Raw genomic sequence first — 27,386 nt, 5'->3', positions numbered from 1 at the left:
GTGTGTGTGTGTGTGTGTGTGTGATGATGATGATGATGATGATGATGATGATATGTGTGTGTGTGTGTGTGTGTGTGTGTGTGTGTGTGTGTGTGTGTGTGTGTGTGTGTGTGTGTGTGTGTGCGAGCACGCTCGAAAAAGTGTCTACCATTGTCTGAATTATCTCGCCACACAGACACATATTCTCATCGCAAAATGACGCGCTGTCGCCACACGCCAGCACACCCAGCCTCATCCTTCTCTCTTACCATTCCCCAATAATACTAACACCGCTTGTCCCGCATCACCTTGCTGACACTATCACCACCATCACCACCACCCATACATTCACTATACAGCAGATTAATTTATCAATTTACTTCATTATTTGTATTATTTTGACCACATCGCATTACTGTAGCAATGACTTCTGCATTCTACTACAAGTGAACAGTTATTGTCATACATTGTAATATATAATTTTATATTTGTGTTCGCCAGGGAGCTTTGGCTCAGTGAACTAAAGCCTATACCAATGTGTTAATGCTTGTACAACTTATGTAATTGTAAAATAATGGCAGTAAACAAACAAATAAACATACAAGCAAACAAAAAAACAAACAAACGACACTACTAACACCACCCCTAAAGTTACTACAACCGCCACCACCACCACCACCACCACCACCACCACCACCACCTCCTTTACAGCCACCACCACTTTAACAATCCCGCACTTCTCACACCTTAGTCAACGTACGAAAGTCGCCGCAACTCACTCTTTCGTCTGGGATGCAATTATGATGCAAATTTGTTCTGAAACATATCCAAGGTCGAGGTCTTTTTTTTCTTCCTTTCTTATTATTTTAACTAATTATTCCCAACGCAGAATTAGAAGCGGTGTGTTGTTGCCGGTTGACCATGCTGAGAGATATGATGCAATGACACAGTTTTCACTTTACTATCAATATCGTTGTAATAATCTTATAGTCATGCTTATATATTTGTGGCATTTCAACTTTACTTGATGTTTCTTTGAGTTGCAGTGTTTTTGGCCTGTGTGTATTTGCTCATAGCCTCTCCTAACTTTTACTGCCAATAGAGTAAAAGAGACGTTGGAATGGTTGATAACACTAACCTCTGTCTGGCCCATCCTCTTGTTTGTTTCAACTCCTGGAGTGTGACGTGACAAAATGATATTGGATTGGTGAACAACGCGTTGCAAATACGTGTACTTAAGAAACAGTAAACAACACTGCTGGTGCACTCGTGACGAAATCTGTTCCAGCACGACTTACCACCACAATTTAAAAAATGTCTAAAAATAAAAATCGAATAGATAAATAAGATAATTATATTATATCTATCTTCATGAGCTGTTGAAAGACTCCGAATGAAGAAAAGGTAAGACCGCGAGGTAATGTTTTGTAGAAGTAAACAAACGAATTAAACTGATACGACCCTTCGCACTCTCTAAGCCTCCTACCCTCTCTCTTCTCTCTTTCATCCTTAATCTCCGTGGAAGGCAATCTGGCATGAAGAAAATTAAACGAGGCAAGAATAGAGAGGACCTGATTGTATCGTCAGGCAGGATGGGACGCTGACAAGCGGTGGAAAGGGGCACGTTTCAGGCTTCCCAGATTACATACAAAATGAAGTGGGTGCGCAGAGGACTCTCTAGGCACGTAAACGTAAGCCCACACAGACTAATGAATACTTCTTTTTTTTCTCATGGGAAACACAGAGGACAGCTGCGAGAAAATTAATAAAAGTGACCTCAACCACAATGAAGTTTCGTCGCAGCGTAGTGCAAATATCACCAAGAAAAAAAGAGAATACGGACTCCCGGGACGCGCATTTTCCATGATAACAGCATGACCCAGCATCATGTAGAGGGACGTGTGAAGGTCAGTGATAATGAAGGAGGATGTTTAATGACGTGACGGGCGGTGAGGGGCTGGAAGTGAAGGTGTATATTGGTAATAGGAGAGAGTGTGTAGACGAGACTTGACCACATGACAGCGATCTGTCACACTGGAAGGTATGTAGACACATCTGCAGCGAAGCAAACACATATTTATTTATGTAATCCGGCACATTAGTGGGAAGAGAGAGAGAGAGAGAGAGAGAGAGAGAGAGAGAGAGAGAGAGAGAGAGAGAGAGAGAGAGAGAGAGAGATGAAAAAGTATCACGAAAATTTTAGTAAGCCATTTAGTCCAGTCGCTCTTTCCCGTCTCTGCCTGCCTCCCTGCTGCTTCCCTTCTTGCTCTGCCATCGTGTATAATCAGTTTTACAGAAAATGTAGACGGCCCTGTTGGGAAGGAGGGGTACAGGAGGTCCAAAGGAATAGGAGGAGGGAGAGAATTTAGTGCGTTCTCCTGTAATCGTTCTGGGTCTAGAATTTGGTTTATATTATTTTCGCAGCGGCAGCGAGGAAGCGCTCCGACTGATAAAGGAGACCAGGCACCGTGCCTTAAACGTCTTAGTTTTACTTACTCTAAATGAAAAGAGCACGAGTAAGGAAGCTGTAAAGCCACCTCTGAACTGGCAGGCGTAGGCACACCATTCTTTAACCAAAGTACTAAGTGATCTAGATGTGTCTCATTTCAAATGTAGTTAAGGAAAAAAATCGTGGAGATATTCATTGGTCCATTAATAACACATAACTAAAACATAATTACAACCGTGCACAAAAGTCCAGCATTACCTTCTTACTAATGAAAAGTTACTTGATTTATAAGGTACAACATAAACACATATTTGCTGTAAACAGCATAAAGTTTAAAAGTGTGGCGAGGATGCGAGGTAATGGTGGAATGGGAGATGAATGAAGAGGCTTCCTCCAACCACCTATTAGTAGGACGGAGATGAGTGTGCTGTCATGCCACACCTTAAATCCACAAGTGTTGTCTTGACTTCTATTACCATTACTATCGTAAATAATGACTGTCTTGTTTCATCATTACTGTCGTGACTCGAATGACAGTTTTGTCATTGCTATCGTGACTATTAATTGTCTGTGTTATAATTATCATTGTAACTGGTAATGCTGGAAAACCAACATATTTCAAAATGTTCTTTATCCGTCTCTGACTGAAGAGATAAAAGCAAACTTCACACGAGCAACATTCCATGCCTTCAGGTGTTGTGATTATATCAAGCGAATCATGATTTCCGCAGTTTACACAAACTTAGTTAATATAAACGAACTGTTAGTGTTCCAGTACATATTCAGCTTCATCAGATTACTTACCCAGGCAGTATTATCTGATGCGTTTCACGGAACAGCCATCAACACAAAGAGATCATTCGTATGAAATTAGCTGCCACGTGGTAAGCAAAATATTCCTAATCATACATATGCACACACAACGAAGTCCTCTAATTGTTGCAGCATGATTAGTTAAGCGGTGGGTGGCACGCTAATCAATCAGACAAACGCGGCAGCCGCCACCACTACACCCTTATGCCTCTCATTACTCATCAAGAAAATAAGGTGCCTCCTCTCACACTAGTGCACTCACTCTCTCTCCCTTTCTTACACACACACACACACACACACACACACACACACACACACACACACACACACACACCAGCAATGATCACGAATTTCCTCCGGTACCGTGCGAGTCAGCCTGTTGCATCCGTGTAATCACAGAGACTGAGAGCGTTGTATGTTGACCGTTGTTTTATTATTATTTTTGTGTGCACCGTTGTAAACTTTTAGCTTCTATGTTTGCCTCCAGCTGAATTAAACGTTCCGTGTCTTTCCGTGAATAATTCCTCCTCAGCATTCCATGTCGTTTTCAGCACATTGCAAGGTCTGATATTGTATTAGTAATTCAATAGTTTCTATACAGCCACCTTACTGCCGAGGTCTTGTTTCCATGACACGCGACAATGAAGACTAATTTCCTCCGTGCTCATATTAATAATAACATTTGGTTGCGTTCTCTTTCGTCAGTCCATCACATCTTCGCCAACACTCGTATACGAAGAATCTCGTATGGCAACATGAATTCTATGACAATTAACATGTAGCCAAAATTTTGGTTTTTAAACTTGCTATAATTAAGTTGCCTCGTCTGACAATCTCAATCATGCCTTGCATTTGCACCACCACCAGTACCAACGATATTACCAGCACCTATTCTGCCATTTTGCTTCCCTCCTCATCTACACTAGAGGGAAGGAGGAGCAACAGTGAAACCAAGTCCAGATGAGGAAAAGAGGAAGTTTGATCAGTTGCTTTCCTTTTACTAAGTCAGTCAGTCAGTCAGTCTCTCTCTCTCTCTCTCTCTCTCTCTCTCTCTCTCTCTCTCTCTCTCTCTCTCTCTCTCTCTCTCTCGTATGCCTGCGTGTATAGTGACCCTGGCGTGGAATGAAGAGAGCGAAAAATGTTCCTTACAACCAAGTCATGTCCGATATTACGCACAATAAGTACTGAGAAAGAATGACGCCTAATTAATCCATACAAACAAATAAAAAACAACAAATAAATGTTCGCGCCTAAAATGTTCCACACAAACACCTATTCTTATAAATGCTTAAAAAAAAGTAAAATAAAAATACTGCATAACGTGCATCAAATAACTGGTGGGTACATGCCAATAAACATGGAGTGAGTAAGAAATTCAAGCACCATTAATCCCTTGAGAACCATGACGCGTTTTTCATATTCATTCTGCTTAGTATTTGACAATGTTACACACCTTCAGAAACTTGTGTGGGAGATTAAAATAATGAAGACTCTTGCCATTAATGTTCTGACCTCCATAGACCTTTCCAAATGTAAATAAAATCGTCTAATCACACCCAAAAATCAATGTAAAAATGCGTCTCAGTACTTAGGGAGGGGTTAATAATTCCTTACACGTGTCTCCTGCCGCACTGTAGAAAAGACCATTATCGATATCAAGGTACGAACACAGAATGAGACTTGGATACATGATAGCACATTAGTCGAGTGAAACCATCAACAAACAACACACGTCAAATTTGTCACGATAAGACATTCAAGTACCTGGATCCCCACCTGTAGACAAGAAACATTAATGCAACACTCACCTGGTCGGCCGGGGAACGTAGGGAGTGAAGAGAAAAGTGACATGAAGGAAAAAGGGTGGAAACTGGCCTGAAATGGCACACTGTCACTCGGTCTCTCCCTCGTGATGAGTGGCCACGCTAATTCTCAACCCTGATCGCCTTTATAATGGGATTTCCTTTCAGAATTGAGGGTTTCTGCCTAGCTTCCTCGCACTGCACTCCAATATTCACGGGTTTCATTAGATTTGGCACATTAAGAATCGCCGTGTTGCAAGTATGTTTCTGCATCATGCTTGTTGAAAAATTAGTACGTATATCATTACTATTTGTGACGTTATGAGCTACATGATTCAGTTTAGGTAAACATACAAACAACTCTCTCTCTCTCTCTCTCTCTCTCTCTCTCTCTCTCTCTCTCTCTCTCTCTCTCTCTCTCTCTCTCTCTCTCTCTCTCTCTCTCTCTCTCTCTCTCAGCATCTCATCGATTCCTTGTCGTTTAACATATCATCACGGAATGATGAATATTCTGTGTAACAAATATTCGTGTTGAACAAACTGATATATATATATATATATATATATATATATATATATATATATATATATATATATATATATATATATATATATAATATTTTATCTATATCGCTATGAGTATAAACGAGATAAAAAAACACATCGCCCGTATAGCCAAAGGAGAGAAAAGGCAGAGAAAGTTTCATAAAGTTTTTTATCTATATTGACCACACGCTTCTTGGAAAGGAAAAATTTTTACTTATTTTCACCGCTATTCATTAACGTTAGAGTAATTTCTACATTTTACACGTTATTCTTTATAGTTCTTCTTCACACTGTAACCATCTTATTTATAGATGGTGTCACAATCATATCAACACGTCCTTATCAGAATCTAATTCTTTGAATCACTTTATCGGATGCTCGAGCCACGCTGTAAATTCGATGGCAGGAAGGAGTAAAGAACACCAACCACACGTGGTAACATGAATGTTAAACACGTTTATTTTATCTATGGAGAGACACTTCACTTGGTGACGCACAGGAAAAAGAAGGAGGAGGAGGAAGAGGAAGAAAGGGAGGAGGAGGTGGTTGCATTGGTGATGATGGTGGTGGTAGTGGTGACAGAAAGTAAGGTAGAGGATGAAGTGGTAGTGGTTATAATAGGGTTCCTTTGAATCCGACAAGGAAATCCTAATTGTGATGTTGTAATGTATTTAACTCGTGGTGGAGGATACACTGATGATGATAATGGCACTAGTAGTAGTAGTAGCAACAAATGAGGTTAGATTGAGGATGATGGTATCGGTTTGGTTGGTGGTACGTGGCAGACAAAAAGTGGTTACAACTGCAAAAAAAAGCATGCTGAATAGTTGGAATCTTGACGAGAATAGTTGAACAGAAGGGAAACAGGACACCTTAGCGACAGAAACGATGTCAGGGGGTCCGGGTTACGAGGCCGTTATCAAGTGTTGAGGATCAGGTGGACTGACTATATCTACATATATGCTGTCAGCCAAAAGCTGCCCTGCGTACGGTGAAACACGACGTTACTTGTCTCTCCCTTCTTCCTCGGTGGGCGGTGACACGGGTGCGACTCACGGAGAGTCCAGCCACTCACGCTATACACATGAAATATTTGGAGTGCAGAAGCGAAGCAGCAACAGGTCGAGCGGCGCCATAAGAAAGACAGCCTTCTCATGCACATACACACACACACAAAACACAAACAAACAAACAAACATACACACACACACACACACACACACACACACACCTCACCGCCACACGTCCTTCCCTTCCCGCGGCTGCAGGCCAACTGAGGCGAGGCGGCAGTCCGGCACCAACCCTCCACTCCAGTAGCTGCGATCATGACCAATTGCCTTCACGCACCTACAACCCACGCCCTATTTCTTCTTCCATTCACTATTCTATTGTACGTAGTGCCATAAGAACTTTATAAAGCGGTGCCTTAAGATAAAGTATGCCCACACATTTTAAGAGAGGCTTTGGCTTGGGGCTAAAAAAAAAAAAAAAAGGTAGAAGAAAAGTCCCACTGAAGTTGCCAGTAAAGAGTAGAGACAAAGAGAATTTCCAAAGTTGTTGAATGGCTTGTGTGCTTGTCCTGTCTATTTTCCTCTTTTATACTACTAAAATACAAATACTGAATTAAATGTTGTGGTTTTCTACTTATCACTCTCTAGTACTCAGAAGTATTACCCATTACAGGTTTTCAATTCCCTAACACAAGTTTTCCCTTCTATTGCTTCATGGATTAGGCACTCATTTTCTTACTTCCAGGTTTCCTTTCCCTTTATCAAGATCCCCATAAGGAACCCATTAGTGGTCCAGGCGCTCATAGGTTATCCAGGACCACTCATATATAACACTGGTAATACAGCGCCATCATTAATAGCTTCTTCGTCCCCTCTCATACCCCATTGCTCTCACTGGTGATGTCCCCGCTGATAGGAATGATATGTGGATACAGGAAGTTTGTTTTATACAGGGACCGCCACATCTAGGCCTACTGGCTTCTTACACCTTCTCTTGTTGTCTTGTGTTTTTATGTCGTCTCTCACCATAGCGATCATTCACGCCTTACAACTCTATGTTCAAAATGTCGCCAGTCAAGGTGTTGCAGACCAAACTTCCTGCCTAAGATGATTTCCTCTTGCTTTCCTACATGAACTTTCTATCTCTTTCTTCTTCTTCTTCTTCTTCTTCTTCTTCTTCTTCTTCTTCTTCTTCTTCTTCTTCTTTTTCTTATATCTCCCTTGCCGCTAACAACATCTCGATCAATATCATTAGTGGGTCATCCACACTCAATATCAAGGTCAAAAGGTTCAAACATACCTTTAACAAGCCAATATTTTCCACATCCCTGCTAATTAGTGCTTTTCCTTGGTGTCGGCATACCTGCCTTCCTTACACGATTAAAACTACTCAATGCCTATACAAAAATCCTTAATATTCATTCAAAATCTCTACCAGAAGGTTTCATTAAACCTATTAACGTTGACATAATGATAAATTTTATTGTATACAGGATGGTACTCAAGACAATTGTTTTATGGGATACAATAGACCCATTCAGGTTATAGATTCACACGTATCTCTTTTTCTGTGTCCCAAATGTGCCTGATTTATTTTCTTTAACTAATAAGTGTGTTAATCTTTTTTTTCTTTTTTTTCTTGAGTGTCACTTGGTATATTTGAGATCACAATCTACGCACGTTACGCTTTCGGTAACAAACTAAACCTCACAAGGAATTTGTAACCACGCAACTTAACGCTGAAGTAAAGCAACAGAGACTGCAATCCTGACATAAAAAGAAAATGCAAGTTTGGAACAGCACATAATGCAATTGTAAATCGATAAATCAGTCGCGCTGCCTTTTGAAATATCTTTACGGATAATCTTTGATCGGGAAAATATTTATGCAACTTCCTATATTTTCACCAAGTTATTAGCCACTTCGGACTTCATGGTGTTGGTCTAAAACACAAATTGGGCATTGCTGTTATGAAAACATGAATCAGAAAGAAAAGCAAGAAAAGAAGGAAACAAATGAAAGGAAAGGAAAGGAATGAAATACACAAACAAAACAATAGCAGACATGCAAACAGACACATAGACAGCTAAACAGATAGACACAGTTAACACTCATCATTACAAACATGGTTCGCTCTATGAGTCTGCACCCTTTCTGAAGCTGCTCTCTCCATCATCTTTCTCAAGGGCAGCAACTGCTTGTTCACTTATCAAAAAGAACGAAAACTAAGAGCAATTAAACGGCCCAAGGAGCTCAGCCTGCCGAGTGGCATTCGAGAACATTAACACCGAAGTAGCCAGCTATATACGGAGATATTTTTACACCAAGGGAAGAGTTAATGCATTCCAGATTAAAGGCTACAGAAAAATGTTATGGGCAGTCATTTTGGTGTTACCAAATTTTGATAGTGCAACGCTGCGGTCCTCGTCCCTCACGACCCATTAGTGCCACACACACACACACACACACACACACACACACACACACACACACACACACACACACACACACACACACACACACACACACACACACACACACACACACACACACACACACACACACACACACACACACACACACACACACACACCTCCATTGACTGCATCAAATTTTAGCCTTTTTATCGTCTCCACGCCTTCATGAGATGCTAATGAGACTGCAAATGTCCTTATGACACGTGTTTTTCTACACACTTCCCCATGAACACTCACACATTCAAGTCACGAGCACAAAATAAATAACAGTCATAACCTGTCTCGGAAATGAAAGAGTTAGCTTGTATGAGCGGCCTTAATGCAGACTTGAAATAGTTCCTCTGGTATTCTTGCTGGGACACCAAGGCAATGGGAGTTTCTACGTATTATAGCTACCAATAAATTACTTCCTTTTCCTCTTGCATCAAACAGACAATATGAATCAAGTCATAAAGAAAAACACATTTCAATCTTGGAGATTGCCCCAACCAACATTCAACGTAACAAATCATTCTCGTTCAAGTTTTGCTTTCTGTTATATATTTATTATCACCTTCCATGAGTGCAATTGTGAAAAGAGAAATAGAACAAAAGTTTAAATGGCAAACAATACTTTTTCTCCGAGATATAGCGCACATTCAGATTATTATTATTATTTTATTTTTCATTTAAGCTTGCGTCTAAGTTTGTGTTATCGTAATAAGCATGACACGATCAAAGATGAAACAAGATTTTTTTTTCTTGGATTTCCTGGAAAAAACAACCCACACACCAAGCATCTTTTTTTTCTTTTCAAGCTCGTTTTAAAAATTCGGATATTAAATCACCTTTTAACTTTGTCACCGCTGAGAAACGCCTCAGTCAAATGACAAATTGTAGGGTTCAAATTGTCTTGCTAATCTGATAACTTTGCAATTTGGTGCTTAATATTCCAATGAATCCTTGTGACCTCATCCTTACGGTTCAGGTTCATCGTATCCCCAGTTCCCCTTCGTTACTCATCACTGACACGTTCCCTCTCCTCACTTCCTCCTCTATCTCTCCCGTTCATAGCTCCCTCCCTTCGTCCCCATCTAGCCTAGACTGGCCAGCTTCCCCTCACGTTTCTTTTTTTTTCTGTTTACCTCAGTGTCAATCAGACAAAACCTTGGAGCTATAATCGAAGTTACGGAGCCGGTGTGATTATTTCTGACTCTTCACTAAGACTCTTTGTGGCTGTTGATCTAATAGCATCACGTTCAGCCTCATCACTATACCTCGCACCTTCTTAGTGCCTTTTTCGTCCTTTATTCTGCCCTTTTCATACACAGCGTTTTACTTTAATGTTAAGATGTATACGCAAAGATCGAGTCCTTTATTTATTCATATATTTTCTTATTTACTTCCATCGTTTCTAACCAGCATATGCAAGAATAAGCTGACAAGATAAATAGAAACTCTCGGTGGCAGGTAAAGTTTGCTAAACAAGCGAAAACGAAAAAAAACTAAATGTAAACAAACGAGTCATCTGCGGTGCTCCCTTCGCCTCTTCTCATCAACCCCCCACCTGGTGCCTCCCCCTGCTGCCTGCGTGCGTCTCTCCGCAGTAAGGTTTATGAGGCCCTGATGAAGGAACCGTCATTGGCTTGATCTCACGCCGCCTCCTTCACGTCAATGACAAACACACACACACACACACACACACACACACACACACACACACACACACACACACACACACACACACACACACACACACACACACACACACACACACACACACACACACACACACACACACACCAATGCAACTGACAAACGAATGAATTCTCTGAACAAGTAATAAATGTTTTCCTTTTAATATATCCAATTTTTCATTCGCCTTCCTTGCTTTGCTCTCTCTCTCTCTCTCTCTCTCTCTCTCTCTCTCTCTCTCTCTCTCTCTCTCTCTCTCTCTCCCTTTTCTTATGCATTTCTCATTTGTATTCGTGTAAAGATTAATTTTTGTGATTGTTCTCCACAAAATATTTGACTCCTATGACGAATTATTTGAATTCTAACGTATATCTTTGGTAGTTATTCAGCCTGAATTTTTTTCTTTTTTTGCAGGAACATCGCGAAAAACTAATACCGATAAAAAATAGGTAGAAAATTACACAAATTCGTGATTTTTTATGACTTCAAAAAAATAAGATTGTCACGAGACTGACTGACTGGCTCAAAGGTTCTTGTCACTAACTGGAGTATAGGAGTAGCCGATAACTAGTCTGGACTTATCGCTTTTATCACTTAAAATATTCAAGGCTCTGCATGTATATAACTACAATCTGTGCCTTAAACAGTAAGCTACACGCGTGACGCTATGGCGCATGCCCTGCTCCTCGACACCTTCCTTGTGACGAGCCCCGCCTGCTGCTCGACATGACACTTTGATTTATGAGTTGTGTGCATGTTGTCACTGTTTATCTGCAATGTCTCGCGAGGAATGTGGCTCCTCAGGCAGGCTTACGTTTATTAGTATTATATGCGAGCACACACACACACACACACACACACACACACACACACACACACTCTCTCTCTCTCTCTCTCTCTCTCTCTCTCTCTCTCTCTCTCTCTCTCTCTCTCTCTCTTTCTCTCTCTCTATTATTATTAATTATTATTATCATAATTATTATTATTATTATTATTATTATTATTATTATTATTATTATTATTATTATTAATGTTATTATTTTATTTTATTACTATTATTACTAGTAGTAGTTATTGCTATTATTTTTTTCTTTTACATATGAATGTGTATTTCTTTACTGTATTTGTTAATTTACTGTTTGTTATATCTATTAATTTGCAACGCTACCATAGAGTGACCGCGATGCGTCCTTTGTGTCTGCCACAATACAAGTTCACAGGTCCTACTGAAGCTTCGGCTTATTGGACCTTGCCTCAACTCATCTACTATGTAGAATTTATTCCAATGTAAGCAAAATGGCCCAATAAATCTAATCTCTCTCTCTCTCTCTCTCTCTCTCTCTCTCTCTCTCTCTCTCTCTCTCTCTCTCTCTCTCTCTCTCTCTCTCTGTGTGTGTGTGTGTGTGTGTGTGTGTGTGTGTGTGTGTGTGTGTGTGTGTGTGTGTGTGTGTGTGTGTGTGTGTGAGCGTGTATATTGATGTTGATAGACACGAGCAAAATTAAAGTTTCAACTTTCAAAGATTCACTGAACAGCAGAAAAAGGAATAAATAAATACGAAGTGAACTGAACACACGTTTACATTTCCATGAAAACAGAGCTCAAACACAGACGCTTTCAACGACATACCTAATTTATTTCAGCCTTGGCTTTAGTTTACTTTCTATCTTCAATACCCACTTAACATATTTCTTGTTGACTGTTACGCTGCTATTCTTTTATTAGAGTAGCACACGAGAAACAACTGGCTGGTCACTTTGTATCACGGGAAGCGAAGCGAGGAACACAAAACTGACACATTTACTTGGAATGGTAGTCGCCTGCGGCCATAAGAGACTTCGGTATTGACTGTATGTAGAGCACACTGTCACAACCGAATTGAATCGTGGAGGCTTTCTACACTTCAGAGCAGGATGCGGAATGTAGTGAACAAAAATGGACACTAACAAAACTTATACTTAAGACAGTAACACACTCGAATCCAGCACTCACAACAACACAAGCATAACAATTTTATTGACACTAGGAAGGGTCTATGGAGATCAAAAGGTTAATGGCCGCAGTCTTCACTATTTTAATCACCCACATAAGTTTCTGAAGCTGTATAGAATCACCGTATAGTGACTGGAAGGAATATGGAAACGCATCATGAAACTGAAGGGAGTTAACAAGGTTCAGTCAGATCCGGTGACACTCACAAGTACCCAGATCCTATAGTAGCTATATATACAGAAAAGATCAGGGTAGCCTCACCAATGCCTATTCTCTAAAAGTTACGATAAAAACGGATCAGCCTCATAAACATATAGTGTTTTTGTCATTACGTGAAGCGTATGTCAGAAGTTCGAAAAAATTAAATTCTTACCCACGGGAGGAAAATACTATTAGTTAAGTGGCTTCTGTAAGAGACCGCTCGAAAGCTCTTCATGAGTATGATACATTGTGTCGCATTCTGTGCGCTATAAAAATTTAGGACCAAGCTAGACCAGACAAGACGAGAAAGAGAGAGAGAGAGAGAGAGAGAGAGAGAGAGAGAGAGAGAGAGAGAGAGAGAGAGAGTGTGTGTGTTTCACTGTTTATTTGATCTCCTGCAGTCTCTGATGAGACAGCCAAACGTTACCCTACGGAACGAGCTCAGAGCTCATTATTTCCGATCTTCGGATAGGCCTGAGACCAGGTGTGTGTGTGTGTGTGTGTGTGTGTGTGTGTGTGTGTGTGTGTGTGTGTGTGTGTGTGTGTGTGTGTGTGTGTGTGTGTGTGTGTGTGTGTGTGTGTGTGTTGAACTAAGACAGCACAAATTTTACTCTAGAACCGCTGCCGAAAGAGCTAGTACAACAGAAAATCTATTAATGTTCTGTATATATATCGTTTCTGGAGCTAAGATTGTTAACGGCCATTAAATTACAGAATTTGTAAACAGTACTGTACCTAACACATGAGATCTTATGTTAACTATTCATGAACGCATCAGAATGTCGAGCGGGTCACGATGTGTCGTGTACCGCTCCATAAACCCCGGGTTCACAGTGCACAGGGTGTACAAAGATCGCTACACAGTCAACGATCGCTATAGAATGTCATTCACTCGTCTCCGTGTGTCTGGACATAGCAGCTTGTGCATTGAGACTGGACGGTGGAACAGACGTGGGCGGAGCCGACTATCACGTGATGTGTGTGTGTGTGTGTGTGTGTGTGTGTGTGTGTGTGTGTGTGTGTGTGTGTGGATCTGTACAGACGGAAAAACACGTTGTGGAGGACTGTCCCGTGTCAAGCGGTATTAGAGACTGCGTGGGTTTAACTAATATGGAGATTTGTTCAATGAAAAAATATTCATATTATGATTCATGTAAAATTAATCATGATATCTTGCATTTATATGAGTAAATTATGTATTATGGTAAATATTTCCTGGCTCGTTTACACCGATTTTTGTACTTGTTTTTTTTTTTTTTTTTCTTTTGGACTACAGGATATTTGTGGTGATGTTCCTTTTGATTGGTCGTATATTGGTTTTGTTATCATTGTATTTTAAGTTTGGATGTGTTGCTTTTGTACACTGTGGTCAAAAAATTATCTATCTATCTATTTATCTGTGTGTGTGTGTGTGTAATAATAATAATAATAATAATAATAATAATAATAATAATAATAATAATAATAATAATAATAATAATAATAATAATAATAATAATAATAATAATACGGTTTATTAATAATTGCAGTACATACATACTGAAAATGTACATATGGGGATTGAGGGAGACTTAACTTAGCTGTTTAAGGGTTGTTTATGGTTCGCACCAATGGGGGGGGACAGCATTACATGAAGATGTACATATGGGGATTAAGGGAGATTCAAGATGACAACCTAACATAGCTATTTATGGCTCGCACCATGGAGGGATGTGTGTGTGTGTGTGTGTGTGTGTGTGTGTGTGTGTGTGTGTGTGTGTGTGTGTGTGTGTGTGTGTGTGTGTGTGTGTGTGTGTGTGTGATCGTTGCACGCATCCGCAGAATATTCATCGGAATAATTAAAACATAACCATCCACGCGCTTTGTTTTAAGCGACAATTAGCTATAACGAAAATGTTAATGTAGTTTCTTTTTCACCTCCACGTGTAATAGCGCATTATATGTTGGCAAAAATTCTGCTGCTCACAGCTGCTGTGTGTTAATGTTTCAACATGTCCCTAAAACAAACGTTGCAGAAATAAACACTTTTATAAACAAATCTTTAAAACAGCTAGAAAACTTATCAAAATATAATGTCCACGTTAGGATTGCCCACAGCAGCTCGAGGTAATAACAGAACAGAAAATGCCATTCCAGCAAATACATTTCCACACCACTTTAAAGGAAACAATTTGACTTAAGGTAATACCTGAAATCAAGATTCACTTATTGTGCAATCAATATCTGATCCACTATAAACTGAATAATTATTCAAGAAATGAAAGTTAATTCAGTCAGACACTTCGTTCATGTAATAGTTATTTCTCAAAGTTACCCGTGCGTGTTGTAACTAGACTCTGCATAGTGAACGTACCTTGTCAACACGGACGAGCACACAATGTCAACTGATGGGAGACAGTTAACAACAAACTCAATACTACATTGCAACGATACAAGTCAGAAAGATCGCCGTTTGCGTTCCCAAATGTATTTTCACGGCAGAAATCCATCACATGATAAAAACTACAATAACTATGAGTTTTTTTATATATATTTTTTAAAACCTATTATAGAAGAAAGAAAAAAAAAAGTTAGATATGGGTACTTACTGTTGTCTGAGATTTTGAGGATGAACCAAAGTTTTTAGGCTGATCTTCACAACTTAATGGCGATGAGCCTGGGAAGCATTTTCTATGGGATGTCCTCGAGCCAGGCCCAGGACACACTCTAGCAGGCAATGGTGCGGGAAAGGGTCTGCTAGCTCCCGGGGGACGCTTGCAGCCATCAGTATCCCGCTCGACTGACCTGAGGGTAATGTCAGAGAGCGAAGTATGAGAAGAAAGAAGGAGAAAAGAGAGAGAGAGAGAGAGAGAGAGAGAGAGAGAGAGAGAGAGAGAGAGAGAGAGAGAGAGAGAGAGAGAGAGAGAGAGAGAGAGAGAGAGAGAGAGACCAGGTGCTAAGTGAGTGAAGGAGGGAAGGTGCAAGTGAGTGAAAGTTGATTAAATTTGGAACCGTGTGGGAAGGGAATGGGAACAGTGGAGAGTGAAGGAGGGAGGTGGGTGTGTTCCTAGTAGGCTGTGGAGTGTGGGATGAGCATGTGGAAAGAGATTCTAAACAGCGTGTCTGATGATGTTCGGGAAGCATGTGTAGAAGACTGAAAAAGGTTGTAGAACGGTGAGTAAGAGACATGTTGTGGAATCGATAAGAAGAGAGAGAGAGAGAGAGAGAGAGAGAGAGAGAGAGAGAGAGAGAGAGAGAGAGAGAGAGAGAGAGAGAGAGAGAGAGAGAGAGAGAGAGAGAGAGAGAGAAAGGAAAAAAGCTATGTAAAGGATGTGGTAAAGAACTGGAGGTGGAAATTATGGTAGGGATGTGGAAAAAAAAAATACTGTAGAAAGATAGTATGAAAAGTTGCAGAAATGAGCGTTTAGGGAGATGGGTGAAAGAAATGCAAGAAAAAAACATAAATTAAGTGAAAGTGGAAATTTGGGAGAAGTGGGACGAGTCGTGTGGAAGACTGCCGTGGAAGGAATGATGTAACTAGGTGGTACTATAGTGTGTCTACTCTAAAATGGCTCCTGGATTTAAAACATATCGTAATTTATTGATAACGTAATTGATTTGATGTGAATAATACTAGTTTTTTTGTTGATCAACGCACTTATTACAAGTATAGCTCACGGTTTCCTCAAGATCTGACAACCACACATTCCCTGAGACACCATTCAAACTGAGACCCAGGAGCCACTTTGGAGTAGACAGACCATAGGAGATGATGCAGTGGTAGTGGTGGCTCTAGTGGTCGTAGTGGCTGGCTGAATGGTGTATAGAGTGGTGGTTAAGTGCGGTGGAGAATTACGTAGCTGAGATGTGTGCAGGAGATGGAAGAAGTGAGTTAGGTGGAGCGTAAAGATGGACGAGAGTATATTCCTCGTCTTCCAAATCAACACACACACACACACACACACACACACACACACACACACACTTCCATTCTTCCTCCCGCACAAACCTACGCAATTCATCTCACACACCCTCACAAACACAAAAAAACATATCAATTCTACCAAAACTCAGCCACAAAAGGCAAGAACAACACTACATTACAGAGCAACAGAGGGGCTCGTATCCTGAAACGTTTTCGACTTCCCTAATTACTATTTTCAAAGACTTAGAATATGAATAACTGGATTCTCAGAGATGTCGTTCCTTTGGCCCGTATTCTGAAACACTTTTAACTCTCAGAATAGCAATTTCAAAGACTAAGAGTTTGATTAATTGTATTTTCTTAGATATCATTAAGGATGCATATTTCTTGTTAGATTATCATCCACATAAAAAAAAATTCACCCTTCAGAACTTCAGTAACTTCCACTAAAGCCTGTAAAGAAAACATTCGAGATACAACGACGAAACTCAGAAATTTGTTAAAATAGAGTTCATAACGCCACAGCCACGACGGTCATGACGAGATCCACACCGCCGCCACTACCTTCCCAGTCAATAACAACAAGAAATAGGAACAACACCAACAGAAGCCAGGACAAACCCATTCTGCTATTGACAGCTTCGCAGCAAGCGTCGCCGTTCAGCTGATGGGTGGACCTGAAGATCAATGCGACGAACGTAAACACGCGCAGAAAAATATACAGCCTTGTGGAGAAACGGCAAACGAAAAGAATAAAAAGGAACACCATATGTATACAGTAAACAAGATATAAATGATGATAAACTGTGAACTCTTTGTGTGTGTGTGTGTGTGTGTGTGTGTGTGTGTGTGTGTGTGTGTGTGTGTGTGTGTGTGTGTGGGTGGGTGGGTGTGGGTGTGGGTGTGTGTATTCAAACGAATCATTTTCCCTGCTTTTCGCCACTATTTAGTGACACAGAATTCCGCCACTTTAGCGAAACACCGCACTGCTTTCCATTCTAATTGCGGGGACGATTAACTCTTGCAGACATGAACTTTACAAACAACAGAGAGAGAGAGAGAGAGAGAGAGAGAGAGAGAGAGAGAGAGAGAGAGAGAGAGAGAGAGAGAGAGAGAGAGAGAGAGAGAGAGAGAGAGAGAGAGAGAGAGAGAGAGAGAGAGAACTCCACAGGCAAGATTTAATAGTTCTTCATTGGAATTGTCTCTGACAGATTATATCGTGTATTTTTTTTCTATTGAATGAAAATACGGAAATTATATCGTCCGTCTCTCTCTCTCTCTCTCTCTCTCTCTCTCTCTCTCTCTCTCTCTCTCTCTCTCTCTCTCTCTATCAGATTTATCATTTACTACCAGAATTACCAACAGTTGCCCGAATCAAGGTGGACCCTCCTACCAAATTTCATCACAATCAGTTTAATGTTATTTTTCCGTGAAAAGCGGACATACTCACACACAGACAGACCGACGACGTGCGTTTGGAATTCGACTTCAAATTGACAATGAATGTTACATTTATACTTTACATTTCTCGCGACCACCAAAATTCCGAATGCTTGGGGCCAACATAAAAAAACTGGGTCACGTTATACCTGGCGCCACCATCAAGAATTGGGTTACTGTAACAGATTTGTCCGAATTATCTAACGGTTTCCGGGTTGCAAGTAGTGAAGACTTAGGCTATGTTAGAATTTCATCACAATGTGTTCAATGATATTTTTTTTTTTTCTTTTGTGCAAAGCGGACACACATACACAGAGACAGACAGTGTTTCATTGGAGGTTAAGTTTGAGAAATTTAGACTTAGGAAAAAAATTGGAAGGAACTGGCTCTCGGTTATCATGTTAGTGCTGAGTCAATAGGAGGCTTTAATTAAAAGAAGATCAGATACATTAATGGATGAGGATGATAATTCTAAAACTACTTTCTCACTTATTGCACTCTAGTTTTATAGTAGCAGCACACACTTCCACATTCATCACTATTCCATGCTACTTGCTCACATACAAGGTTTAGTCACCTTCACCATTGCGCTGCCTCTCGTCACACAGGACCCCAGCAGTACACAGAACAGCCTTCATCTCCATAGTGCCCTCATGCAAGAGCCATTCATCTTAACTTGCTATAAATGAGTTGCTAGCCTTTGAGCCTCCACTTGTGAACTCAATATCCATCAATAGTAAGTTAAACCTCTCTTCCAATTCTGTACAATATGAGCGCGGCCACCATGTTATGCGTGGCGGTGTTACGGAAATTATATGAACCATTTTCGTACCCATAAAAGTGATGAATGATTACTGTATTTCAAATCATATTGATAGAAATTCAGCACACATGGTTTATGGCTAATCATTTACATGTATATATCAAATTTTGTAAGACTAAAAAATAACTTGTTTGATTTTTTTATATTGCTTTCCTTTTGTGTAATTGTTTCGGAAATCACATAAACAGTCTGCCACAATATTGTTGCTGTAGGAATGGTTTTATGTCTCTTAACTTCCTCCTAGCAATTTTCGTTTTGCTGTGAAATATTGTTATACAAATATCCACAACTAATAACATCTAATCGACGTTAAAAACAATAAAAAAAAAATCACAAATGACCACCTTCTCCTATCTACCATTTCCATCCAATTCACAGGCTGAGGAGAACTCATATTAACATTTTTGTCGTAGTTATTCATTTCTCCCCGCCACCCTGAACGTGATTCCCCTCGCCTGATATGGGGAAAAAAGGAGGATTTATGAAGCAGAAGAAGGGTGGCCAAGTGAGCGCAGATGGGGAGCTGCAGTGTGCTGGTGCAAGAATGAGTCAACAAGTCAAAAATGATGAAAGAAAGTTAAATAAAGAAAGAAAACCGTAGATACTAGAAAACATGGAAATTAGTGGTATACGGAGTAGTTAAAAGGAATAGCAAAAAGAAAGGGACCAAAAAAAGATAAAATGCCAAACGTGTGGTAAAATAAAAAAATATAAAAAAGAATATATTGAGGAAAGTGGAAAACGTTGTATGAGCTGGGAGATAAAACATGAGAGAGAGAGAGAGAGAGAGAGAGAGAGAGAGAGAGAGAGAGAGAGAGAGAGAGAGAGAGAGAGAGAGAGAGAGAGAGAGAGAGAGAGAGAGAGAGAGAGAGAGAGCAGTGTGTGTGTGTGTGTGTGTGTGTGTGTGTGTGTGTGTGTGTGTGTGTGTGTGTGTGTGTGTGTGTGTGTGTGTGTGTGTGTGTGTGTAAGAGTGGAAAAAGATAAAAAGGAGAGGATGGAAAAAGATGTCAGCATTTTTAACACATTTCAATTTAAGAAAAAATATATATTTTCAAGGAAAAATAATAAGGAGCAATTTCATTAAAACTTAGCGACGGATCAATTACAGTGCTGCAAGAGAAATAAGAGATGGACGTGGGCAGAGAACACAATTTAGTTTACGGTAAAGCAAGCTGCGGACCAACTGGCCTGAGTAGACACAAAACCGCCAGTGTACTCCTGCGGAGCACGTCAGAATAAAAGATTCATTGTAGGTAAAAGGTAAAAGATTCATAGTAGGTAAAAGGAAACCCAGATATGTGCCTTCAGCGTACCAAAGAGTGTTACAATTCATACCATAATTCATATCTCAATACTGATAGCTTATCGCTGCGGGTGCAAGTACCACATGCATCTACTAATACACCTCGTCAAGCCTGTGATCGTACGTTTATCAGTAGTATTTTGCTGGTGACGTATAGAATATACTCAGTGAGAGAATTTCCTTATCAGAGGACGGCCTTGAGTCACTCTGAGTGTCACGACACAGGGCTGCTATCTGACAGACAATCAACGCACTAGTTGTTATGCACACCCAGACGAGAAAACAAGTCATAGTTTTGCTACATCAGTGTAGCTGAGAAACGGAGGAGTGTTCATATTTTCAAAGTCAACACCACGTGACACAACTAACAAGGTATGACATATGGATCACATGTAAATAATGAAAGATTTAGCAATAGGTTCTTTGAGTTCGTGAAACGTATTCCACTTTGCCTTAACACTAAATCATACACCTGTGCGACTTGAGTTCACAGTACTGATGGGTATGTGTAGCCTCCTGTCACGTGAGAGTAATCAAATTCTTATAGTTACCGCTATGCATCATTAAAGCCTTGATAATCCGCACTACTTGAAAGAAAGGAAGGAAGTAAGATCAGATTTCTGGAGAGCTCGGCTTTACTTGGGTCAGCAGTGAAATGATATATTTTGCGGGATTCAGAATACAAAGGTAGCCACTGTTTGTGATTTTTCTCTTTTCTAGTCCACTTTTGCTCAGCATTTTTTAAGAAAGTAATTACTATGAGCTTTTTATTTCCTTTTATCTGCCCTTGACATTTATATATAGAAATATTTAGATTTTCTTCTTTTTCTCCATTTTTTTAAAAATTAACATTACGAAATGAATTTCAAATCGTGCACAAAAAAAAACAATACAATATTTACACTAGGAAACCTCGTTATACTTTTTTTTCCAAGCGTAACAGCTTTTTATTACCGGTTTTCATAACACTAGCTAGTATGATAATACGGTGAACTGCGCGATACGTCGCGTGACCAGGAAAGGATCACTGGATAGCGGCTTGTCTTCTGTGATTATTACGAGACAGTCTCAACACTCTCTCTCTCTCTCTCTCTCTCTCTCTCTCTCTCTCTCTCTCTCTCTCTCTCTCTCTCTCTCTCAGCAATTTAAAGGGAAGGGATTAACAAGAATTGCCTGAAGCCAGATACGTTGAGCCAAGGTAAATCCTTCCCAATCACTCCACAAGTAGAGTCACCTGTTCGTCACCTGCTTCTTCTATTCTTGCTTTGCTGCTACATTTTCATATCAATAAAGAAGATCCATAGGATAAATTATTTCCTTCAGTTTTAGTAAGTGTATTTGTTTCCTCTCACTGGGACGAACCCTGATGAACTTTTTTACTTGATACAAAACGTTCTAATACAAGACAGAACAAACCTTCACAAAAAAAGATTCTCCTCACTAGAGTATTCGAAGATAACTCAGTATGTAAGTTCTGATGGTGATCTAAGACTAATGAAAGTGAAATGAAGTGGAGTGAAGTTTCTCCATTAAGAGGCCTGTTCTGAAGGAGCTTTAAGGCTTTTGAATGTGAAGGAAAGGACGGGAAATGGTAGGAAAGTGTGTTGAAGTTCACTATCACTGAAGTATTTAGAAATTACACGAAAATACTGCGTCACAGATAATCCAGAGAGAAGGAGGAGAAAATTCACTTGATGATAGAATCATCAGAGCATCCGCTGTAGAAACTATGAAAGATCCTTCATCATATACTGAAGCAGATGTTACACACTGGAAAATAAACACTCACTGCAGCGATAAAAATAGTAAGGAACTTCTTTTTATTTTGTTGTTCAATTGCCCAGAATTGTAATGTCATAGCTTACAACATGTATGGCAGAAATGCAGCATCTGACAATGAAGTATTATATTTCCATTTACTTTAGCTCTTTGCAGAACTCTTCATACAATTCGTCCAAACATCTATTTTAATCGATTCATAGGTATAGCGTTCGCTTAAATCTATGATATTAATACTTGCAAGAGTTGTGTTTCAAAGAATACCAACATGCGATGTAGTCAGCATCTTCATTTTTACATGATGTTCATGTATAAACTTTTTTTTTTCCTTTCCTACCCCCTGAGGGTTTTATTTTTTCATTTTAAGAATTGCGAGATAGAACACCTCCAGAGAGAAAGTGACATATTTTTAGACACTTCCTTTGGTTTTTACTTGGTCATATACTCCAACACATGTTACACACACACTCTCAGGCACAATTACTGCCATGAGAGAGAAAACAAAAAAAAAAAATTGCCTTTTATCATGTTGCACGTTTGCACAGAGCTGTAATATATTGTAAAATATTTAGGAAAAAAAAAGAAGTATCTGGCAAAGACCTTATTCACACTTATTTTGTTTCTTCTTAAGCTTTACAAAGCTCGCATTTCATTAAACTCAGTATGAACTCAACTCGACTGAAAGATAGAATAATCTCAATTCATGAATATATATATATATATATATATATATATATATATATATATATATATATATATATATATATATATATATATATATATATATATATATATATATATATATATATATATATATATATATATATATATATATATATATATATATATATATATATATATATATATATATATATATATATATATATATATATATATATATATATATATATATATATATATATATATATATATATATATATATATATATATATATATATATATATATATATATATATATATATATATATATATATATATATATATATATATATATATATATATACGAGCGTATACATATACACAAGCGTATACATATACACATAATTTCTTAATCGTGGTGCCCTCCGGACTTCCCTTTCCTATGGTCCTGTTTTACTACTATTATGTGTGCCGCTACCTCACCATTCATTCCCGCTCAAAACCATCCCGGTCCCATCTCCGCCGACAGCCGCCCTCACCCTATCCCCAACTCCATCCTAACCCTTTCCCTGTCTACACTGAACGGTTGAATATAACTGATTTCCTCGGATGTTTTTTTGTTTGTGTAATTTTTCTTTTTTATTATTTTCTCCCTTACGCAGCTTTGCATACCTAAGCCTTTGCAAAATAAAATTATCATAAGGAGGATTGAGATAAATCCGAAAAAAAAACACGAGTAAAAAATAGATACAACATTTCATATTTTTATATAAATATTATGAACTCCGTTTCATGTTGTGCAAGTAGGGAGAAAGAGGATTATGGGAGGGAGGTTGTATATGATGTGTGGGACGTAGGGGAACGGGTAGGAGTGAGGGTGGAAATGAAAGAAAAAATAGAAGGACACACAGACAAGCGAGCACACACACACACACACACACACACACACACACACACAGAGAGAGAGAGAGAGAGAGAGAGAGAGAGAGAGAGAGAGAGAGAGAGAGAGAGAGAGAGAGAGAGAGAGAGAGAGAGAGAGAGAGAGATTGCGGTGAGGGGTTATAGAGAAGGTACGCGAAACAGTTTGTATAGGGCATTCCCTGGTGAGGTACGATTCGTTTGGGATCGATGTAACACTGACTAATTGGCAACAAAATATTCTTGTTTTTCTGAGGGCAATCATTCCTCACTAATTCAACATTACACATTAACGCTTTAAAAATATTATCAATCACACATAAATTAATAACGTGATACAAATAGGTTAATACATAAAAATTCAGATGGTGTGAAAAAATGTGTATTACTTGTTATTAACTTTTATAACTTCTAAAAACAGCAATTATCCGCACTTGTTATTGTATTCTTGCCAAAATGCACGCTAATGCCCTTCCTTCTGGACAAAGATACTCTGCAATTTCGTGCTAACATCTCACATTCAATTCCATAACATGCAAGTCTTAAATCGACTCGGCTGTCAGTCCCATAACAACCAGATACAAAGCAAATTTCACATAAAAGAAATCTAGAAATGGAGAGAAGGTGGTAAGGAAACTCAATTTGAATAAGATATACTATTATTTTTCCCTTTCCACTTTACACTATTTTTTCTTCTTTTTTTTTTTCTCTCAACGAAGAATGGAGTGCTCGGTCTTCGGTAGAGTTTTCTCTAGCACCTTTTCCACACACAACCATCAGCTTCTAATTCGGCCACTAATGGTCTCTCTAACCACAGCGTATGTCCTCTCCATTTTTGTCCACTTACACCATTATCAACACTATATACCAACCCTTAGCGGTACTTTTTCGTCCTCTCTCTCTCTCTCTCTCTCTCTCTCTCTCTCTCTCTCTCTCTCTCTCTCTCTCTCTCTCTCTCTTTGAGTCACGTACACATCAGCTTCACCCATTGATCATATTTTAAACAAATTATTCTAAATATGATCAAACAAGCGGTATATGGTACACTTCGATTAGTGACCATTTTTCCATTTTCATAGTATTCTCCGCTACCTGTGATAATTATGCTCATGACACCCGTGTGACAATATCCCGACAATTATCTAACAATAATTCCATTGATCGTTTATAACAGACTTCAAAAATTACAAGTTGAGTTTAAATTGTGTAACTGGTGTTAATGAGAACTTAGCCCCTTTATTATCATGACGCATTTCCATATTCGTTCTGCTTACAATTTGGTGATTTTACACAGCTTCAGAAACTTTTATGGGGATTAGAATAGTGAAGACTTTGGCCATTAATCTTCTGACCTCCACAGACCCTTCCAAATGTAAATAAAATAGTATAATCGTATACAAATCTCATGATAAAATGTGTCCCAGTATTGAAGGGGTTAAACTTTTACTGAACTAAATTCTATAAACTTTGCAAAGAAAACATTTTCCACTGATTTAATTCACAATTAAAGAAAAATATGTTAGGAAACCGTATATAACTATAGCTATTCCAAAATCAATAAAGTGCAAAAGTTATATAGTAAATGTGAAAGAGTGAAATGTAAACTCAGGGATTTTCATGGGTAGATACCATTGGCTAGAAATCGTGACGTGTATATTCAGCCACACCTTTTTCAATATGTCTCTCTCTCTCTCTCTCTCTCTCTCTCTCTCTCTCTCTCTCTCTCTCTCTCTCTCTCTCTCTCTCTCTCTCTCATAATTAAAATATCTTGGAATTAAAGTCTAAAAATCATAATATCTACGATTACTTTGTTTATAAATTTGTGAGCCTCTTGTATTTTCCCTCTGTCTCCAGTAACTAATATGCAAGCCAAAGGGAATGCTGCCCTCTCACCACCACCATTCCTGTACTCCAAACTCTAAGCTACGTGTGTAATTCACTGTTTGATCTGCTGCAGTCTCTGACGAGACAGCCAGACGTTACCCTACGGAACGAGCTCAGAGCTCATTATTTCCGATCTTGTGTGTGTGTGTGTGTGTGTGTGTGTGTGTGTGTGTGTGTGTGTGTGTGTGTGTGTGTGTGTGTGTCTAATATACTCTCCTAAACGTGCAGAGAGAGAGAGAGAGAGAGAGAGAGAGAGAGAGAGAGAGAGAGAGAGAGAGAGAGAGAGAGAGAGAGAGAGAGAGAGAGAGAGAGAGAGAGAGAGAGAGAGAGAGAGAGAGAGAGAGAGAGAGAGAGAGAGAGAGAGAGAGAGAGAGAGAGAGGGAGGTGAAGGAAGAAGGAAAATCATGTTGGGGGAGGGAGAGTGGAATGGGAAGAGGGATGTGGAGGTGGAGAGGAAGGAGGCAGCTCTTGCCAATGACAGCCGCCATAAGGAAAAGGATGATAGATATAAATTTTTGTTAGAAGTACATAGGGGAAAAAAATGCGACTAAAAAATTTATCCTTATATTACAGAACATTACATCATGAATAATAGAACATTGATACAGAAAGCACATATCAGTCACAAATATGAGTCGTGTAAGTGTTTGTGTGTTGTTTTTTTTAAGTGAAATGTGCTAATTATCTATGCGGCATTCTTATGAACTCTAGAATAATATTCCACATGTGTACTTTAGGATTTCTCAGAGTTAACCCCTTGAATACTGCGATACATTCTCACCCTGAGATTTGTGTACTGTTCAACCATTTTATTTACATTAGGAAGGGTTTATGGAGGTCAGAAGATTAGTGACCAAAGTCTTCACTGTCTTAATCCCCCAACATGAGTTTCTAAAGCTGTATAAAATGGCCAAATAGTAAGCAGAATGAATATGGAAACGCGCCACGGTACTGAAGGGATTATGAACATATCCCGATTTCAGATTTTTTTCTCAGAACTAAGACCTGTACAAAGATAAATAAATAATAACATTATTTCAAGCAAACGAACAGCCATTCCTTACCCACATAACGCCTAAACCTTTCTCCTTACCCAGCAGTCACCACTCTAGACGTTCCCCCTCACTGCAATTCTGAAAAAAAAAACACTACTCTTTATAATATACAGTTGCGGGTCCCACCACTTCCTGCTACTATGCTCACTAAATAATTCATTCAGTCACGACTTACCACAGTGGTATAAGAAAGGTTGGGATAAAAATGTCTTTATAGTAGTAGTAGTAGTAGTAGTAGTAGTAGTAGTAGTAGTAGTAGTAGTAGTAGTAGTAGTAGTAGTAGTAGTAGTAGTAGTAGTATTGGTGGTAGTAGTAGAGATGGTGGTGGTGGTGTTGGTGGTATTAGTAATAGTAAAAAGAGTAGTCAAAACAAGGGAATAATAGTTGTTGTAGTTGTTTCTGCTTTTAATGTTGGTAGTGCTTCCTATATTGTTCCGCTGTTTGTTTGTGTGTTTTTTTTTTTTTGTCTCTTGCCTTTATTATTATCACCAATACTATTATTACCATTATCAATATTACTATACTACTATTACTGTTTCTACTACTTCTTGCTACAACAACAACCGCAACTACTACTACTACTACTACTACTACTACCATCAAAACCACCACCACCACCACCACCACCACTACTACTATTACATCTGTTAACACTATTGGCACCAGAGCAAGCCACACA

The 27,386-nt window shown here is 39.1% G+C and overlaps 1 protein-coding gene across 1 annotated transcript in view; it reads right to left on the bottom strand.

The window, feature by feature from the left end:
• The window catches only part of LOC123518618 (lysophosphatidic acid receptor 1-like), a 157,241-nt gene extending 130,474 nt beyond the window's left edge, over positions 1-26,767 (bottom strand). Inside the window, exons 1-2 of the mRNA XM_045279518.1 lie at positions 26,746-26,767; positions 15,530-15,725 (exon numbers count right to left, since the gene is read on the bottom strand). The gene's annotated coding sequence lies outside the window, so the exon portion shown is untranslated. The remainder of the gene's footprint in view (positions 1-15,529; positions 15,726-26,745) is intronic.
• Between the last annotated feature and the right edge of the window lie 619 nt (positions 26,768-27,386).

This window comes from Portunus trituberculatus, chromosome 44 (genome assembly GCF_017591435.1).
Source record: "Portunus trituberculatus isolate SZX2019 chromosome 44, ASM1759143v1, whole genome shotgun sequence".
Taxonomy (NCBI): Eukaryota; Metazoa; Arthropoda; class Malacostraca; order Decapoda; family Portunidae; genus Portunus; species Portunus trituberculatus.
This window is presented reverse-complemented; position numbering and strand designations above follow the sequence as displayed.